The 21,801-nt window shown below is 39.5% G+C and overlaps 1 protein-coding gene across 1 annotated transcript in view; it reads right to left on the bottom strand.

The window, feature by feature from the left end:
• edar (ectodysplasin A receptor) overlaps nt 1-17,087 on the bottom strand; it is a 48,737-nt gene extending 31,650 nt beyond the window's left edge. The window contains exon 1 of the mRNA XM_088913834.1: nt 17,025-17,087. The gene's annotated coding sequence lies outside the window, so the exon portion shown is untranslated. The remainder of the gene's footprint in view (nt 1-17,024) is intronic.
• Nucleotides 17,088-21,801: the final 4,714 nt, after the last annotated feature.

The following is a 21,801-nucleotide window of genomic DNA, read 5'->3' on the forward strand; positions in this document are numbered from 1 at the left end:
GTAAAGTCAGCAGAAATATACACAGCTATTTGGAGCCCTCGGTGCAAAAATATTACTGTAAGCCTTAATAATTGTATTTCTTAATATTCTGCTTAACAACACAATGGTGGTATTGTTACACAAGCCGTTTAAAGTATATTAAACACGTTTTTATTTATATAATCTAGGAGACGCTTACAACAAGAAAAGATTAAAACTCCACTCACACTGTGTCAGGGCTGTATCAACAATCCAGACATTTTGCTCGCATTTTTTTTTCCCCCGACTGCTCCGACAAAAACTAGTTGTGACAAGTGTCTGAGCAGCACGCCGCACCAAGCAGACTGCCAAGCTCGACTGTAGCCCGGATACAGAAACGAAAAGAAATGAGAGAGCCTAAATCCACGAAAAGGCTTCGCTCATACTTAAGAGATAATAGAGTTAATGATGCTTCTAAAAACAAGCACCTTGACAGTAGCAAAAGGCAATATGGTATGATTCCAAGACTTGGCTCCACCTCTCTTTACCTACAGGAGACTAACTATTTGGAATCCGCCCAGAAGCGTAATAACAATGTGTTCACATTTCTGTCATTGAAGAATAAATAATGGCGTCACCTTAATTGGAAAGAGACCATTTTGTGAAACGGTGCGCCGACTTCCTCTCTTTCCCCTGGTAAGAAACCACTTCAGAAATGCACAGTAGCCCTCCGCAAATGTCACTATATGCGTATTTCAGTGACAGGCTAATGTACTGTATTTCTCCGTGCAATTGCTAAAATCAATCAAATCCTTGATAAACACCTTCCAGTAACGAACAATTACTAAAAAAGATCAGTTCAACACATTTCTAATCTGTACACACTCTACATACTGTATGTCAGCATACAGTATGAATCAAACAGGGTGTACTAGAATCAGAGGCACAATAGCTATGATACTAAAACTTTGGAAATCCGCTCTTTTTCGGTGGAAATGGAGCAAAATAATAAATCCAAAACCCCCACGCAGATTTTTCATTCTTCAAAAGATAAAAACAGCTGGGGAACAAATCAAGATATGGTACAGTATGGGGTGTGCATGAGTGCTGCACTGATCGCTGGCCTGGATCCAAACCCTCTTAATGTTTGCCAGTCCTCATAAATGCTGAAAACAGAACTGGCACAGCACAATGGGCTGGAACTGTAAATAGCCAGAAATTACTCATGTTCAATCTTCTTGCACAGGCATAATGAAGGCTCAGAAGCTACTTGATTTTGCTAAACAGTCTACATTGCTGAGCAAAAACGACAGTCGGGTGGAATAGCAGATCCGCAGGCTGTCTTCTAAACTGTCCTACTAGCACCTTTAAAAAGATGGCATACAGTAGAACATTACGACTCTGACGGTGCAACTCAAAACAGAAAAACATACACTATATTTTCTCACTATATTTCCTAAATTACTCAAGACTCAAAGGAAGGACACTTTTCAGTAGGCTCAGGGTCAGTAGGTCATAACTTAGGGGCATTCACTGTCATGCAGAAAACATGGAACAATACATTTCATTAGAGACAACATATATTTTTGTAATACACTTTATTGAGGGAAGATTGTAGGGGATGTCCTCCAAATGCATAAACCAACTGACGGAAATATTTGATGAGGTTCTTTTTTCACCCTGTTTTGTTTCAATGGAATTTGGAGCAGTAAATAAAAACAGAACAATATTCATTGAAGTGTCCCAACAAATACAGGAATGCAGTTGTATGTCTCTGGGAGGTTGACTCCACTAAACAGCAAAAAGCACCATGCCGTTTTTCAAAAGCAGAAAACATAAGGTGAAAACTACCACACTACAGCCCTGACCATGCCCAGTTAGACAAAAACACATTCTTTAATGACCTATCTGATGATTATGGTAGCACATTGCTATCATCAAGGAAAAAAAAAATATTGTGTCTATCTCATAATTATGAGAAAATGCACTTCTGTAGATGATAGAATGTAAAGGGAAATAAGTTTTTCCAAGTGAATGACAAAGAATTTTTCATTTTAAAATGTCAACAGCAAGGATGATCAGTCCTGGTGCTGGAGGGCCTACAGATTTCCATTCCCACGCTACTCTTAACAGTCTCAATCAGCTCATTCTCAGCTTAAAGGGACCAGTTTGGTAGAAAATCCGCAGATGCAACGGGCCCTCCAGGAGTAAGAAAGGGGACACCTACTGTACTCCCCAGGATATGTCAGCTTGTTTGAAAAGTCCTACTCATGTTGACGAGTTCAGGCTGTGTCTCATAGGGAGCACTGCACTGTATAGGCTAGGCATTTCAGCCCTACAGGGAACCAGGGGAGTGTTTGATGTGCATCTGAAAAGCCAAGGGAAAAAAACTGCAGTAACTGAGCAGCCTGCAGCACTGTGGGTGGCAGCTGCAGCAATGTGATCTGTTATTGAAAGGGCGCTGCCTACTTCAAACGGACAGGTGTCAGTCAGAAGGCCTGTCCTCATGACCAGAGAAAAACCACACTCAGCGAAAGACTGCCACTGGCACTTCCATTTTCTTCTTAATCTGTTCAACCCGAGCTCTCTCACACAATGTTGATACAAGCAGTATATTAGTGGTGTCAAATATAATAAAGAAGTTTAAGAAATAAAAGCTACAGATAAATGAATTGCAAACGACTCCCAAATCGAGTCTACCATCAAACAAAGATGAACCAATAAACAAAAATGCTACTCTATTATCAAGAAACAGTAGACTTTGAAGGTCACCCTTGATTTTTATATAAAAATAATAATTATGTGTGCTGCCTTCAGGGCTTTATTTTCAGAGGAGGATTAAATGTATATTTATCTAGTTTTAAATGTCCTGAAACTTTGACTGCTCCTGTACAATTACCACAGGGAATAGAAGCTGAACAGAATGGTTCTGTTTCTATTTAATTAAAAATAGGTATTGGATGCTGATTAATCAGTCAAAGAAAGGTGACTAAGAAGGATTTTTGTTTTACAACGAGGAAGTCATAAAGCAAGGAAGATAATGATTTTTTGATATTATGCTGTTAAAAGTGATACCCTAGTATACAATAACAATAAACTGAGAAGTACAAAGATGGGCTCCTATAAATTATTTTCTTTTGACAAAGGAAGCGTGTGACATTCATCTCTTTATCTAGATATACGGCAACAAAATAAATACGTTAGATATTTCTTCAGGGCAAACTGCAGAGGTGCACTAGGATCATAGCAAGGTTATGAAAGAGATTATCCCTCAGGTCTGTTACTGTAGAGATAGAAAAAAAAAGAAAGCAACAAGAAAGTATTTATATTAGTCTTTGAATTCTGTTGCCTCAATTTCTGATTCAACTGGTTTGTATTTGAGAGGAAGTAATGGCCAGAAATCTGATCTGAGCTGTTTTTACGTTCAGACTTACGGCCCAAGAGAAGGGAGTCTTTGACCTTCTGTCACTTGTATATTGTATATATTTGTATTGTATATTTCCTGAATTTACATGATTTCCCCATCTTACTTCCATTTTACTTTGTTTGTCCTAATGGGGAACTCAAGGGCAGGATTTTTGGTATGGGAGATTAGACATCCTCTTTCTCCTCATCAAAGTTCCAGCTCCTCCTAGGGGAATCCCATGCATTCCCAGGCCAGCTGGGAGATCTCACCAGAGCCGGCCTTGAGATCTCCATGTGCCACATGGAGCTCCGACTGAACCATCCCAACAGCAATCCTTCCCTGGAACGATCCCCCTTAGCTGACCCCTATTGGTCCACCAAAGAAGAAAATGATACAGTTCATCACTTACAGTGGCGCCGTTTCTCATCTCGGCCACTTGTTGAGTTCTGAGTGAGCATCGTTGCAAGAGGGGCAATGTCACTTTTCCACTTTCACTGAACTTGAAATCCTGTCCGCAAAAATCGCACACGTGAATGAAAAAACGATGCACCAATGGCTGAAAGTCTGCCTTCTCGGGGTCTCCAAAGTGGATCAGTGCAGGTTGAGCCTGGGTTGTGTCACTAGTCAACTGTGACAAAGGCAGAAGCAGCCAGGACCCCCTGTGGCCTCTTGGGCGCTTACAGACCTGTGGTGCTGACGGTGAGAGGACGCTCCTCCACAAACTCATCATGCCCCTGCTGGAGCACTGCTGAGCAAGCAAGTGTTACCACAGCAGCCAGCCACGCCTCTACTCGCCTGTCCATCAGCCGGTTGCCATGGTTACATAAGAGCCAGGAAGCTTATTTCACCTGTGGGCAGTTTACGACCACTCATGTCTCAGGTGGGTCAGGCTACTTCAGGTCACTTTTATAGAGTTTGCTCTGTACCTTAGTTCAGTTTTCTGGATTTGCATTCCTTGCTTCCCGATTCTCTTTGGACTGTCAACTCTGCTTCATTTTGATCCCATCTCCTGGATCTGTACTGTGATCCTACCGGCTTGGAACCCTTGTGGATTTCCCTTGTGCTCTACTCCTGGCTACAGACTCAAATTGCTCACTTGATGTGGCCTTTGAATTCCTTTGTTACTTTATGACTGTGTCTATGAAATTTGTCTGTCCTGACTATGGATCTGCAACACAAAACTAGGTGTGCCTTCACAGCAACCTAAACGCACTAATTCTTGACCTTATATCTGTCTGTTATACCAACAGTATGCATCCATTTGGAAATTCCCTTTCCTTTGTTTCAATTGTTAGTGTTAATTTGGGAAACACTATTCAAATAATGTATTCTACAGTTTTGACTTACAGGCGTTGCACAGCCTGTCCATTTCAAAATCAATAAATGTGGAATACACACTTATGAAAAAGGCCTTTTATATCATACACTCATGTGTACACACAGTTCTGGAATTAATTCCTCTTTCTCTCTTAGTTCTGAATTCTCATTGCTGATTGCTGTCTGCCCAGCTGTTCATTGATATACAGCCAGTTTAGACCTGGGCTCTCTAGTGGTGAGCTGGAGCTTGTGTCACTGGTAGAGTATGACGAGCTCCTGTGTGACATGGTAGCTTTCCAACAGTGAATTTTGTAAGAGACGTATAGCTCCTTCAATTGCAACTAGCTCTCCTGTCAGGGACCAGCGAGCTCACAGTGTGCCAATGAGGAATGGCACTTGTGGTGGGCATATCTGAGGAGACGGAAGAGACATTTATTATGTGAGTCAATTTAATATGTGAGTCACTGCCTGAGAGCCAAGTTTCAAAACAATTGGACAGTCCAAATCAGGAGAGTGATCAAAACAATAATGATCCAACTCTCCATTTTCTGTAATAGAATAAAATCACACAAAGGAAAATGAAAATGTTGTGTAAGTCTTCTTGCTTTGTTGTTCTGTTCAAAGTTTATATAAAAATGTTATTTTATCATTGGATGGTTTTTGTTTTATGGCCATGTTTGGAGGCACATTGTTATATTACAGTATAACAAACTAATTAAAACAAAACCACATTATATCCAACAACATAGCCTGTAAACATGATTTACAAATTAAATTTCCCAAGGCAACTGCACAGTAAGGGAGCAGTAAATATTGTTTATTACAGTTTTAGAACAATATTATTGAGTACTGACACGAATTTCATTCCATATGAACTTCCCTTGCTGAATTAATGAGGTGGGCTACAATGACATTATTATAAATGTCTCACCTCGGGGGAAGGAGTTATAAGGGTGTTGTAGCATCTCACACACTTTGGACTGTGTCTGCCTGCAGTACATCTTTCTCGTTTGCGTCTCTCTGCATGTGTCTAGTATTCATTCACACACAAGCACAGTCACTACTGTATTGTGCTGTATGATGCTGAGACATTCTTCAATTATTATTTTCTACCTATTTTCTCAGACAGATAATTGCAGAAAATGCAAGAGGCAACAAGCTGAAGGGAGTGCTTGCCTTGGTGTGCTGTCACTCTCACTGCACCTTGAATCACACCTGTAACAGTACCACCGTGGAAGTGAGGATTATAAAGCAGTCATCAGTCTTGGATGAAGACAGGCTTTTGGACTCAGCTGGGCTGCTTTGCATTAAAGAAACTAGCACAGCAGAGGTCAAGAGGTCAGTGTGAGTACATTTACAACAATAAAAAGGGTAGCATGAACTACCCTTCCAAAAGGAATCTCAAGATGCATGATTTCATTTTGGAAAGAGGTCCAGACTGACAGTGTAATGGACAACTTTATGAAAGAATTTGCACATCGGTTTTCAGCAGAGGTGTCCCCCTTCCCCACTTCACTTAATCAATTTATGTGCTTCCAAAAATTAGTTAATTATTTTTGCCCATTTCAGAATCTAATATTAATAACTTACTGGACACTCCACTCAAAGTGCTTTACAGGTAATGGGGGCTTTCCTCCACCACCACCAATGTGCAGCCCCCACCTGGATGATTCGCCAGTCTGCTCACGATACACTACTTATCAGTGGGGAGGAGAGCAGAGTAATGAAGCCAATTCAGAGAGGGGGATTATTAGGAGGCCATGAGTGGTAAAGGCCAATGGAAAACTTGGACAGGACACCTGGGTAACACCCCTAGTCTTATCTAGAAATGCCCTGAGATTTTAAATGACCACAGATAGTCAGGACCTCAGTTTAACATCTCATGTGAAGGACCTTATTACAGTATAGTGTCCCCTCACTGCAGGGTGAGCGCTCCCTACTGGCCCCACCAACACCTCTTCCAGCAGCAACCTTAGATTTTCCCAGTAGGTCTCCCATTCTGGGACTGGCCAGGCTCACATCTGCTTAGCTTCAGGGGGTTGCCAGTTGTGAGTTGCAGGGTGATATGGCTACTGAGAAAAATACACCTTTAATTTACAGAGATAATTGTATCAGAAATGTTCAACTGTTAGTCTGAATCCCAAAAGAATAAAACCCTACAGGCATTGATCATGTAGCCAGTATTTGGTTTTTCTGTGGCCAGTGGTCATCTGCATGGGGAGATCCTGTCACTTTTGACATTTATTTTGTTACATTGATAGCACTATTAACTGAATTCACATTGTTACACTGCAGGGAGACTAAAGTGGATGTTTAAAGTGAAAAATAAAACATTTTTTTCTGAGCAAATGCTTCTTTAAAGTATTACATTTTCTGCAGTTTGAAAACTGTGATTTTTTTTTTAAATTTAGTTTGCATGATGCAAAAAGAAAAAAATCTAAATATTAACATTGCAGAGTACTATAACAAGAGAGCTAATCTTGTGAAAGGAAAAACCAAGCGATCAATTCAGGTTCTTGCCAATTATAGACCCAGCAACACCACAAAGAAACCTGCCGCCGTAATGTAAATAACGTTAATTGTACAAATCCTTCTAGAGACGAACCGCAACCAGTCCAACAGAAAAGAGTTTGTTTGCAAGAACCCCTCGGCGCTTATTTTAAAATAAAAAAATTAAACCTTCTTGCAGGAAGTAAAGAGACTTCCAAATTACTGTGCCCGTGAGCCTCACCCTCATTATCAGGCTAAACGAACACACACGCCCATACACTTTCATCATATTCCAGCCAGTCTCTTTACACAGAATCCTGGCTCTGAAGTCTGGAATGCGCTACGGTATGTTTGAAGAGGAGATTTATTTCTGACACCTCTGCAGATGCGCACTGTTCAGACACGTCTTATTTGAAAGTCAACCGCAGACTCGCTGCCTCGGGTTATTAATCTTATAACGACCACATAATCTAAGATAAACACACAGAGTATCATTATCGTTATCATTAACAAGAATGAAATATCTATTCCTTGGGGACGGATTAAGGAAAAGATCTGATTACTTTTAGCTCTAATCAGGATTTGTGTGCTGCATATCCAGTGAATGTTCCCAAATGCAATTACAGAACGTTTTCGTGTTTAATTCTGTTCTTCTTATTTTTAATCCTACATTATCAAGTTTCAATTAAATCAATAATAATAAAATATACTTATCACTTGGTAAGGAAATTGTAAGGAAATGGGTGTTTAACTGCTTTAGGGTTTAGAAAATGTCACATTTAGTTGAAAGGGTTCTGTAAATTATCATACTTCCTAGACAAAATAAAGACCATATTTTAATTACCTAACGAATTAACTAGATAGAAAAAGAGAATATATTTTTATGGTATATTAATTATTTTCGTGTATTAATACACATAAAATCATATTGTTTTGAGAAAACTGATTACTTTGTTTCTATAACAATTAGTTTACCGGTTTAAATTTCTAACATTAAAAACAGCAAAAATTACTCCAGTTCTAGAAATGAGTCATTGTATTTGGTCAAACCAATAAGCACTTGCATTATTTCCTTGCTCCAGTCACTTGCACTTTCATTATTTTGCACTCTCATTTTCCAGTTTTAGTTTTATAAATTACAGTTTCCAAATCACATCCTGATACCCAGTACTGTAACTCCAGAGAATTAAAAGCAACCCCTTCCTACAGTCCCTATCTGAAAATAGGAGAATGTACACATTCCCATTTTTATTTTTGGACACTATATATATATCTGTCTGTGCTAAATCCTGAAGCAGGTTAACTTGTAAGACTTGATTGAAATCCAGGCCTTTACTACAGGCAGTAAAGCTTATCAATATACTAAGTATCTGCTCTCGTGAATTAAACACAGAGGCAAAAGGAAATTGGCCTGAGGTACCACACTAGCTCGGTGTCACATTCCAAGAGGATGCATGATGTTCAAAAAATTATTATTTTTTCCAAAGATTAAAAAAAAAACACTTAACATCGTCAAATCAAAACTGGACGAAGGCATTTTCAAACGGCAAAAAAGGTAGTAAAAATCTAACATGGATTCCTTCGCAACCAATGTGGGACTATGTAGGATTAAAAACAAATTGCACAGAACTAAATGTCACTGAATTAAAAACAAACTTAGAAAACCTGATCTTAACAAAAGTGCAATTTATTATTCAGCTTCATTCTTGGAACTCTGCTTAGCAAACACTTCCATGACACTAGAACAATATGGGGGAAAAAATGAAACCTCTCTACTGCTGTTGTTCGTGAAGTGACAAGTAATACTATACGTGAAAAACTCATGAATTAGGCATTAAGTAAACAATGCAAACGAGTTACAAATCAAGTCGAATGCATTAGACGTCCTGCCGGCAGTTTAGCTCTGATGAATGAAAATGGTGCGTTAGACATCACTCACTCTTCTAAAAAATTAAGCATTTGCTGAGTCTGAATCAATTGCAAGGTGACAGCCAATGATGTGTGGCATGGCTTTATGGTCTAGATTAGCTATTATTAATTCACACACTGTACTGCATCATAACCTGGCAGCTGTCTGCACTGTTATATCATCGTCTCCGCAGAGCCAAGATCATGAAACATTTGCTCAGCTCCTTATTTCAGTGCTTTCTATTCTCTGACTTGTTGCACAAGCACCAAGGGCTCCTCTGTTTTGCTGCAGCAGCGAAATAAAAGAACAACTCCTGAAATGATAACAATAGACTCTGCAGGGGATTTTGGAAAGCCCCCTCCTCCCCCCCCCCCCCCACCCCTTCATAGCAAAAGCTCTGAACAAATATTTTTTGTCAGCTTCAGAAATCTAAATGGGCAGCATGATGACGCAGTGGTTAGCATTTCTGTCTTAGAGAGAACTGGGGCCCAGCATTCACTTCCTGAGGTGCTAATTGTGTGTTGTTGGTCTGTGTGTACCTTGCAATGGACTGGCGTCACGTCCGAGGTGACATTGCCTTGTGCGCATTGCTTGCTGGGATAGACTCCCCTGTGATCCTTTCTTGGATAAAGTGGTTAGAAAATGGATGGATGGGATGAAGAACAAATGAAAAATTTCTACACAATGTAAAAAAAGGAGTACGTTCTGCCAAACACTTACACGTTTGCACTTTGTGTGTGTGTGTTTGTGTGTCAGCCCTGCTTGAAAATGGGAAATGTTTCTTCAGCATTTTGTAGGTCAACTACATAATTCAGGTGCTGACAAGGAATGGCACTAGAAGACTCCTGGATGTTAATTCACCCCGACTGTAGGATAACAAGGCAACATGTGTAGAACCCTTCCTCTCTGGGGAAACTGTACTCTCTTTGAAGTTTTGTTGCTTTCAGCCCAAGCTACAGGAAGACTGGAGTCTTTCCATTTTAATGCCCTGCTTTGTTATTGGAAAATAAAAGAGGTATCTGTCTAGACATTAAGCATTTGAAATACATTTTTATTGTCTCTAATGATAATTACTTTCTGCTAGGTTGGGAAATTGCTTCACAAATTAACTAATAACCAAAGAAATGTACCATAAAAGCCCTTCAAGGGATTTTTCGCTGTTTTATTTCTAATGACAGTTAAATTGAATATCGTAATGGAGTTTGCACACCGTTGACAGCCAAATTGCTCCCTTCCAGATCTGAAAGCCTGTTTGAAATTCACTGTTTCTTGTTCGGTCCAGGTCAGAAACAGGCCTGGACAAACAGTCGCAGGACTCGTCAACACAAAAGGTGCCATCGTGACCCCTTTCCATCCAAACACCGCATCACAGTCTGTTAAAATGAAAGGCTCCACTGCACTGGATACTTACCAAAGGGTAACATAACAGAGCTACCTTCTTCGCTTATCTTTCTTTAGATGCTAATCATGTAGGAATAATAGACACACTTCTTCGCCCACCAAATGTCATGTAAAACACTCAGCTTTTATCTTTTTATTTTTGGGGAAGGCATTATATTGGCATTCCAATGTAGAAGTGTACCAGTGTACTTCGTAGGAAGGGTAAATCATATTTTCTTTATACTGTCTTGTATATTATGCCCACGCCTGACTGTGAGGAAATGTGTAGGAACTGTAGGAGGAATTCTAAAGTAAGAAGTGCTTCTCCAGATTCTCTCTCAGATCAGGGATAACAATGGCACCCATGTTCTGATTTCTAGCATTCTTGAAAATGTGGGGCTTATGACTGTTGTCCCTAGTGGAAAATATTAGCTGTCAACCACCACTGGGCACAGAATACACCACGATTTGTTTCTGAAATTAATAAGGCAGATAAAATCTTGCATGTCAAGTCCTCATTCCATAAAATCTATCAAAATCATCCTGAACTGATCTCAGTCAGCAAAAGAAACCAAATATCAGTACCGCCCTTTATCCAAGCCACCTCAAAGGGACACCGTGCTCAACCAAAAAACAAAAAGAGCTGCAGTCAAGATTTTTAGGATAACAAGGAGAAGTCAATGAGATTCAAAAATTTATAGTCAGACCAATGACATCTAAATTGCAAGTATTTTGTGGCCAAAAATCACCCACTTTCCAACTCAGAAATACTAAAGACATTCTTCCTCTGTCATTGGATAGCTCTAACTTGTACACAACCACAAACACAAAACCTAGAACTACACTAACAATCACACTGGTGAAACTGAAGAAACGGATGTGCTAATAGTTTGTTCCTCTACAGCTTAATGAGAGCAGAGGTTATGTTCAAACAGGATCAAACAGGATTCACAGGAACTTTAAAAAAGAGAGCACTGAAAAATAAGAGAAATAATTGCTTCTTTATCTTTGTGTGATTTGATTTGAAGAGACTATACCTAGTACATGCTGCTCTGTGGACACTGCACATTTGGACTCTGTTGTCGAATTAATGCTTTGCCAATATTTATAGAGGGCTTCTTCACTTCAGTGCTGCATTATCACCCAGGAGGTGGTTTTGCGGCAGAATAAGGAATCTGTGCTGTGTACTTCTGGAAAAACACCAAACTGTGCCTCAAAAAATATCAAATTAGCATGAGCATGATATCAAGGGACAGGGACTTTTTTTAGAATAAATGTTTGCAACCAAAGCAATTGCAAAATGTTTTCTGGGGCCTGAAAAGGGAGGTTTTGTCTACAGAGCAGAGCACTGCATTAAAAATTACTTTAGAGATCCGAAAAGATCTGTCCAACACTTACAGCACAATAAAATCAGTAAGCAGTACTTCAGCTGAACAGGAATGGGTTATGAAGTGTAAAATCTGCTTTTCCCATTCAAAGCACTTAAAAGCTGCCTCTCTCTTTATCTCTTGATTACTTTAATTATGCAGTCCCAGCCGGCTTCATTTTCTAAGCATGTGAAAAAAACCACAGAAAAAAAAGAAGCACAAAACTTGTCCCACCTTGAAAATGTGATTTATCTTTGACTGTTAATAATCTGTCTACCTTTCAGACTGTTTCGGCAAGGTTGGGTCTTTCATCAGCTCCTTAGGATCATATCCCCATGCCTCAGAGAGTCTGTGGTTTGTCATATTCTACAGCGCTCGTGCAGCTCAGTGAGTTTCTTCCAGAAACAGAGAAAATCTTTTTTTTTTTATGGGGCAAAATACAGGAGAATCTCTGCTCAATAAATGGTATTTTAATCATAACCGCATGTCCTCAAGTGATGCTGTGCTGAAGACAGCTGTATAGCTTCCTCCAGTGTTTTGAGCCTTTGCCATAATCCATCACGACTTGTTCAGCATCCACATGTAATAGTAATGCTGTCTAAAGCACGTATCCACAGCTCTTCTGGCATGGCAGTATTGCACATGAGCTGAAATTTAAAAGACTTGGGTTCACGTTCTACATAGCACGCTGTCTAGGAAGACTCTTTACATGTTTTTTTTTCCAACAACACCTGCATGTAGGCCACACTCTTTTCTGAAAATAGTAGGCATTTGTCCACATCTCTGTGTAAAGTCTTTACAGACTATGCAACGTGCACAGAGCTGCTTACAAATTCTAGCTCTTTTATTCATCAGTTACCAGACACAACCTTTTCGATATTACCCTGCCACGTTAATTCAGATTGCAGCAAGTGCGTTTTTCTTTTTGATATTTTATCTAAATCCGAAGGTAGATCACTCAGAGTTTTTTCACTGGCTCCAGAACGTAGCAAGCTTACCAACCTTAAGTATTTGTGCTACCCATTTCTCTCAACGCTTCACTACTCAACAAATGCAAGAAAAGAAGACAGTTTTTCCTTGAAGGGTTAGAAACCAGTGTTTGTGCACTTTAGGTATTTCTGCATTACAGAGTCTAACTTCCAGGCTACCTGTAGGCTGACTGTGCAGTTAAACAGCCCATACTCTTGGTCGCAGAGCCTTGAAGTCTAATCCTCTGTAATTATCGATCATTTTTAAACCTGACAAGCTAAGCTCCAAAAGCTGAAGACCAAGGAAGGCTATATCCCCTGCAGTCTCCAAATTAGCTCTTTGTACTGCAATTATAGTTTAATTCAGCTAAAAAGTAAAGGCAACTTCAAGAATTTTCTCAGTCTGGTGTCAGGCTTGTTTCATTTTGTTTCCTTTCAGTCCTCTTTTCAGCCAGAAGTGAAGCATCTGAAACTTATTAAAAATCCTTCAAAATGTTATTGTTTTTTTAATATAAGGGGAAAAATCTCCATGATGATGTATTAACTATACTAACACACAATGAAAATGTTTTGCCTCAGTAGCTCAATAGGCATGTGCATAAATTATCTACATTTTAAAATGTATTGAATTTTTAAATAAGATTGTTCCTGGGGATAAGAAAATACTGAGCACATGATTTCATTAAAAATAGATGCTTTTTTAGATGTGTTTGGTATTTGATGTGTATTAAAATTGCCCAAAATGAATTAAAATCTATGTGATAAACCACTCATAAAGACATGGTTTTTATCAATGCAAGAAAAACAAATGATATAACCATGCCTCTATTCAATAATGAAGGTTTTCTGTTTGCTATCTGTTTTCTTTTTCTGTTTGAGTGATTGAAGGTAGCCTGTACATGAGAGATGCTGCCTGGAGAATGAGATTCGGCTTCGACAATCAGAAAACCAAGGAAACTGGCACAGTGAGAGACAGGCCATATCCTGGAAGAAAAAAGGTCACCACACTGGTCCATTATTCTACTCCATCTGTGTAAATCAGTTTGCAGCGGATTTGACGAAAAACCTCACTCAGCAGCAAGAATGACTGTGGCTCACCTCGCACTTGAAAATGACTTGCATGCTCTGAGGCCATTCAGAGGTAAAACCGACATCAGAGAGACGCAATCACCAACTTCTATAGGCCAGGGAACATCTGAAGTGGCAGATGAGTATTAGATGAGTGTCTAACTCAGCGTTGAATACGGCTTTGCCCTTGGAAAACCTGATAGAAGACAACGTCCTGGTGGAGACGTTGCAGTGCGAGTTATGCTCTCTGTTGCCGACTTCAAGCGGTGTAATGTGAAAAGGAATCTCATTTGACACAAGAAAGCCTGTGATCCATATTGAGACCGATTTTACTGCTCAGTGAAACACTGATGAAGTTCTTCAGCCAACAGATTTGCAGTTCCTGCAAGCCAAGCCGCAGGTGTTAGCTTTGGAGTAGGTACAAGACCACAGAATGGCACAATGGCACAACTTTACGACCGCAGCTGAGGTCTTGCCATGGTTGGCTTTTTCTCCTGACCTGAATCACACAACTTGCCCATGCCATGAAAGGGGACACCTGTGATTGGCCATCCTTCTCTCCTTCATTGCACGCACGTGCACAGGACTTGCAACATACCCCCACAGCACTCTATCCAGGGCTGATCAGGTCTAAGCATCGTTCACTTCTAGGATTGTATCAAATGCATGGGGACATCATATCCGATACTGTGAAATGTATTTGTGCAGACGGTGTCACATTTTGTACTGAAAGTTATTCAAGAGACTTTTGGAGTTTATTTGCATTAACTTTTTCCATGATTTTGTTTGATATCTCGTTTAAAGCATTTGAGTAAATTAATTAGTCCTATGTTCTGTTTCCTCATTAATACCCAAATCAAAGCTATCCAGGATCTATTTTCCACATCAGCAATACTCACAGGGTCCAACGTCAATTAAATCCCCCTAGCTAACAAAAAGTTATTGTTAACACAGGGAAAAAAAAGATTCTTTCCAACATTTATAATATTCATGTTCACTTATAATATAAGAAGCACGCTCCACTCACAGTGCTCTTAAAGAAAATACATGGAAGCCCATCCTCTTTTTAGGAGAACTTTAAAACACTTTTCTTATAGCAAAGGAAATTGCTTTGTCACTCATTCATTGTTTCCTTTAGAATGATGCTTCAATCTAAATACAAAAGCAAAGATAGAAACCACATGAGGTTATTCTCTGGCTATTTTATTACCATTTGTGAAATTTGCACAAGTGCTAACATACTGTTGCAATTTCTGTCCTTATCATCCTTGTCTAATATTGTCTTCTATTTTTAAAAAAATCTGCCGGCAGATAACCCACTACAATCCAAAGTGAAATTTTGACAATGTGGTCTGACATACTACTTTCTAACAGGAACCCCAAGTTTTCCAGTGGAAAAAAAATGAACACCTTACATTCATAGTCCCCGAAATAATATAAAAATATAATATGATTTTATGAATCCCGTCAAAGAATTAGCAGCAGTCAAAAAAAGAAAAGTAAAGTAAATGGGATGAGCGTTTCAGATTTTTTCAGGGCACCTCTGCGGGGCTCTGAGACAGCGTGCGCACAATGTGATCTTTCACAGTGGATGAGACAATTACACGTTCACATTTGGCACACAACAGACAACAACTGAAGTGTTATGAGGGGAGGGTGGCTACTGTCTTAAACAAATATCTCAGATCTGTTCCCTGCTTCACGAGCTACACCTGCTAAACCCAGCCTATTGAGTTGAACATTAACTTGACTTAACTGAGTAAAAATTCCCACCTTTTATACAAGTTTCACCAAGAATACTTAGACATATCTCTTAGTGGCATCTATTTGTAAGTAATTTATACAATAGCAGGGGAGCAGTTCTTAGCGTGCTTGACCCTTAACCCTTAAATCACGAGTGGACACTGCTGTGGTAACAATGCCCATCTATATAAATGCAAGGCGCTTCACTGTATGTCGAGTAAATTTCTATATCATTTAACATATTATGAGAGCAAAGGAGAAGAAACCTAACGGGTTTCTACGCATATCTTATTCGGAGAAAACGATATACAGTAGGTGGACGTGAATCCGCTTTGAATTTAAATCCTGTATCTTGGAAAGCAGTCTTTTCAAACCGTTTGTAAAATGGGTGGGCATTTTACACATTTTTGGCAGGAGTTCTCTTATTTTAGATATCAGTACAACAGTCAACTTTTTGATGGTGCGCTTTGTTTTTTTTTTTATCTCCAGCGTCGCTCTTTCTGCCTGAGACATAAAAGAGATCAAATACAGGAGCTACCGGCTCATCGAGGTGGAAAAGCGGATTGATATCCAACCCTTAGCAGTAGTTCAAAAGGCAGCAAGACTTCAGAAGAGCGCTGCAAGAACGTGCTTGTTCTCCCTGCCAGTGTCTCTTTAACAGGACTTCCCCGAAGTTTGTGCTCAGTGGAGAAAGAGCGCAGCGAAAACGGCTCCGCATCTTAGTGGCAGAGACAGAGCAATGCAAGGCCGAAACCACACAGGCACCCAGAAGAACGTAAGTCTGTCTGCAGCACCCGTTGGGGCACTGGATTTGACCATTTGGGCGCTGATACAGCTGCCCCCCTTTACCCAGCATTTTAATTAAGAAGAATCGGAGCGCCGGACTTTCCTCGTGTGCAAACGCCTGAAACTCAAGAGGAAAACAACACGCGATTCCTTAAACATTTCATTTTTGTAGCATGTTTTTTTCTTATTTTCTATGTGTTTGGGAGAGTTTTTTTTTTGGGGGGGGGGGGGTCCATTTAGTTGCGTTAAATATACAACGCTAGTATGATTTGCAATACAAAACTGCAGTAGACATTTAAATATAACATTTAGATATATCACTGTCAGTATGAAACATTTTATTTATTAAGAGGAACAGAACCTTAGATGCCACTAATTGTTGGCGTGTTAGTTGGTTTTGCTTTAATTGCGTAAAAATAACTGGAAAAATGAGGAACATACAGACTGGATATCAGATATAATAAGGGACACCTTATGATTTAAATAACTAAACATATTTAGGAAAAATTAAGATATACACTTAATCTTTTGACGAACTGACAAAAGCTCTGCTTTACACACTGAATGCAAAAGGCAAGCTTTTTTTGCAACACTCTCACCGCATTCCTATCTTTTTTCTGAAGTCGCCTTACCTGCAGTCAGGAGCGGAGAATATGATACTGATCTATATATCCAGACGTTTAAAGGCAATGCAAAGGTTTCGGATATAAGTGTTCCTTAGGCTTTGGAAAGACGCAGCTGACTGAACTAAAAACTCATCGTCAGGAGTGTTTCTTCAGCGAGATCATAACCTGCTTTCCACAAACAGATCCACTCGGGAATCTTCAGAGTCTGATGTCTTTCTTGGGGCATGACTTCTCTCTTTTGGGAGTTTTAGCTCCTCCTAGAAAAAAAATAATCTTCTCCGCCCCACAATTTTGCCAAAATCAACCTGATTCAGGTAGATTCAAGGGAGCATAATAAATTACACTGCGGGGTTTTGACTCGAGAGCGCCATCTGGTGGTAACGAGATATCAGCGCGGCCGTAGCGCAGGAGAGTCTACAGCACACAGTACAGCATTATAATTCCAAGCAAGCATTGGCAAAAAGACCTTTTGGATTTCTGTTGCATTTTCTATGTTTAGTACGCGAAATTGAGCAATTTATATTTTTTTCTGTGTGGCTATTCTTTACCGTCTCCTTCTCTAACTTGGTGGTGCACAATCGGGTGCCTACAGTAAAAATGCAGGACTCGGGAGACCCCCACAGCAAAACCAAAAATGTAATAATAATCTTATTTTCTAAAACATATCATCAGTTTTTCAAGCACATTCATCAGTCGAGCATAGTCTTATTTATATCCGTTAAGAGCTGTTTATGAATTCTATGGTTAATTGTGACTTTTGAAGATGTCTTAGCAGCTTTCAAGGTTGACTGAGGCACTTGTCGTATTTAAACCTGCCCAGTGTTTTGCTATAAATGTCTTGCAGAGCTTTTGGAAGTTTGTGCCTGTTGTAGGCAAACATAAAAAAACAGGTCTCCTGAACAGCGAGAAAACAATGTGATGGTAGATCTGATATAAATCTTCAAAATCCTCAAAGGCACTGACAAACTTAACTCAAATGATCTCAAATCTAAAACACAAGACAGGGGACACTAGTGGAAACTAAGCAGAGAGCGGATTTAAAACCGAGAACAGGAGGCATGTCTTTACCCAAATGGTGGTGGGAGTGTGGAACAAATGTCCTAGCTACTGTATATTGTGAAGCCAATGTTAATACCCTGGTTTAATTTAAGAAAAAGCTGGATAAGATCCCTGGCTCAATCTGCTACTACCAAGTGAGACAGATGGGCCAAATGGCCTCCTTTCATTTGTAACATCTTATGTTCTAAAATGTTGTATCTGGATGGTGGCACAGATGTTGGCTTGATTGAGTTTTACACCTCCTGTAAATTCTACACTAGGTAGTCTCCAGAATGTACAATATTTATTCTGTTTAGATTTGAAAAGCTGAAGAAAAAGGTTTTCCTTTTATGATTTCCTGGGATATATTATTTGCTCTGAAGATATAATATCTGCAGAAGTTCGAGTAGGGAGCTGCATCAGCGTGCATTTGAGCAGGTAGAGGTTTATTGCATTCTGAAAGGTAAAGAAAAGATACTCAATGTGTTCGGCTGTGGAGCCTTCTTCAAGAGGTCAAACGCTTCTTCAAACACCTGAAGAAGGCTCCACAGCTGAAACGTTGGGTCCCTTTCAGCATGGCATAAACCTTTACCTGTTACTCTGTAGAACGTATCTAAGATGTGGTGTATAAGGTTCTAGTGGCATGTGTGAATGTAAATCTTTATAGCCATAATATACTATATACATGTAGTCAAGTTAAAAGATCAAATTAGTATATCCCTTACCTACACAAACTATTCAATCCTCAACTTTTAAATGCTCAAAGAATTTCAAACAGCAACAATACCAATGTGCATGGTTTTTTTTTAAATGACTTTGTTTTTCCTACAAAAGCATCATAATAGCGTATCTAATGTGGAAAAGCATTGTATTTAGAATGACATACATCTTGTGTCTGAGAAGATAGCTTAGCTTGTGAAATGGATTTAATGCTTCTTCACTCAAGTACTTGCACGCTAGATCACAGGCTTACAAGTCTTTTGAAATCTAACATGAGATTATAAATGGTTTCCTGTTGGGAGATTCCTTGGGCTAGTTTGGCAAAGTTACCGTTTTAACCTTTTTCTGCTTTTCCATCTTTAAAATATGCCTGCACTACAGTATTAAATATTACTGTGGTTGCCTTTGCAGAAATGTAAAGATCCCGAGTTGCTTTACAAATCACTGCTGCCGCATTAAGCAAAAGACTTTTAACCAATAATTGCAATACTGATTATTTGATTTTCTTTACTTTTGAGCAGAGAAAGTAAATTATAACTGCTGCAGTCATTATCTGTTAGGCTGCCTTGTTCTTCAGCATTGGAACACTTCTGTTTTGAATATCGTCCTTTGTTTACTTCTTGTTTTGTTGCATTTGTTGTTTGTCAAGATGAGGCTTGTTGAGGTACTGTCAATCCCAGAAAACAAAGATCTTGACCCAGCAGTAGACAGTGTTCTCTGAAACCTCCTCTACTGACTCATCTTCTTTCACTGGGTCTTAATCACTGATCACGCTGGTCTGTTGAACACAGGAAGATACACAGAATTTTGGTTGGCAAAATCTGCTTGGGCTTATTGCAGGCCATCTCAGGAGCTGTTTGATGCCATACTTTATTTTTGGTGAAGCCAGTCAGATTATTGTAGGTTTTGCTGTCAAACCTGTGCTTGGTAAAGTAAACTATATGCTATGAATCAGCAGTGAAAACCGAACAACAAAATGTGTCAATAAAACTGAATTTGGTCTAAAGTGTCCTCTGGTCCTGACCTCTATGGTAATCCGAAAGACAGAGAAAGGGGAATTCAGACAGGATGTTATTTTATTGCTCGTATTTCTTTTTCCTCTACTCGGAACAAGACTGACAGAAACCAGGTGTTCATTTAAAGATCTGTTTTTTGGTCGGACATAACTCTGGGCTTTCCGCTGGGGTCAGAAGTGGCCAGTTGTGGTGAGGGAGGGAAGTCTTGATCATATCGCTTCCCCTTCCCTCTTGGCAGCGCTTTAGATCCATCCGCAGGAAGGACCAGATAAAAGAAGGGCTTTGAAATATTCTAAACCTACAATTACGCTCTCTGGCAGGCCTACAAAGCAGTGATGGCCTCTTAGCCGATAGGCAGCTGATCAAAATAATAAACAAGGGACTTCCTACTGAGGCAAGATGAGAAGGCAATTGGTTTGACAAAAACACATCTCAAGAAAGGACAACGAAAGGCACATCAAGGCCGTCAACATTCCTTCGTTTGTTTACTTACGTAAACAGCAATGTTGAATAACCAACAATTATTTTCATAGGACATTTAGACGGATGAGCACCGAGGTGACACAGTGGATAACACTGCTGCCTCGCAGCACTGGAGACCTGAGTTGCCCTCTGTGTGGAGTATACTGTATATGTTCTCCTTGTGTTTTTGTGGGTTTCCTACAGACACTTTCTTCCGACAGTTCAAAGACATGCTGGTAGGTTCATGGGCTTCTGGGAAAAGTGGCCCTGGTGTGAGTATGTGTGTTTGTGTCTGTATATGCCCTACGGTGTACTTGCATCCTGTCCAGAGTATATCCCAACTTGTGCCCATTTCTTGCCAGGATAGGCTCTGGCTCTCTCATGTGACACTGAATTGGATAAAGCAGTTGAAAAATGGATGGATGGATTTTTAAGAACATAATAAGGATTGCTAAACGAGCGGGGCTCTTTCACTCATCTTGCTTGTATAGTAGTTTAGTAGCCAAACGAAACTAAATTGTTGTTCATCTGTGTGGAATTCAACCCCCTGGCTGGAAAGCCGATTCCATATATCCTATTCCAGATTATGTTATATCCCTGTATAGAAATTTCATATTATAGCCTCAAATCAGTAACTTATTTATCATGATGGACATTTTTGTAAAATGATGCATACTGAAATTAGTAAATAGTTCATTAACTACAAAATTAATAAGCAATAGATCATTTACATTTAAATTTCTGTTATTTTGAATGTATTTTTTTCAAGTGTAGCAAATGGTACATAAATTAAAAACATCTTCCATTATCTAAAATAACAGTGTAGACCTAGAACTGTTGTTGTAGTAAAACAGTTATGCTATTCTTTGCAGTTCTGGATATATTATGCACACAAACCAGAACATAATGTATGTCATTGGTGCTGTTCTATGAAAAATAGGTACTTTGTCTTATCTAACACATTACACTGCAGTAATATTGCTGGTCAGTCTCCTCACTTCATGTCTTAAGAGCTTATTAATGAGGTGATTGAAAGTTTAAGTTGCACAAAAAATGTGCTGGCTACAATACACTTTATACACAACACACTGACTGAAGGAGGTTTGTGACCTTCGTTTGAGGCCTAGTAACCAGTTTGTTCTTTGGAACCTCTGAGCCAGTTACCATGGAAACCACAGCGTTTGGTAACCCACTTCAGGAAGGACGTGAGACAGTTGGAAGGAATCTGGGAATATTCTGCACAGGGTTTCAGCTTGTGCAGGTGAGAGAGACGAACCTTTGTTTATTTTTATTTTTGCATTCTCCTCAGAATACTCTGGGGCTGTGCAAATTTGTGGAGTATGTGTCAATGCAGACAACACAAAGGTCAATGTTATTTCCCATTGGTAGAGTCCACCTGTCTGACAAATAAATACATCTAAGCTGTATTGTTCATTTTACAATCATTCCATTTTCTAACTGGTGTATCCAAATTCAAGATCATGGGGGAGATAGAGCCCAACCCAGCAAGCAGTGGGCATAAGGCCGAATACACCCTGGATTGCACA

The sequence above is a fragment of the Atractosteus spatula genome, chromosome 4, assembly GCF_055471065.1.
Source record: "Atractosteus spatula isolate fAtrSpa1 chromosome 4, fAtrSpa1.hap1, whole genome shotgun sequence".
Lineage (NCBI taxonomy): Eukaryota > Metazoa > Chordata > Actinopteri > Semionotiformes > Lepisosteidae > Atractosteus > Atractosteus spatula.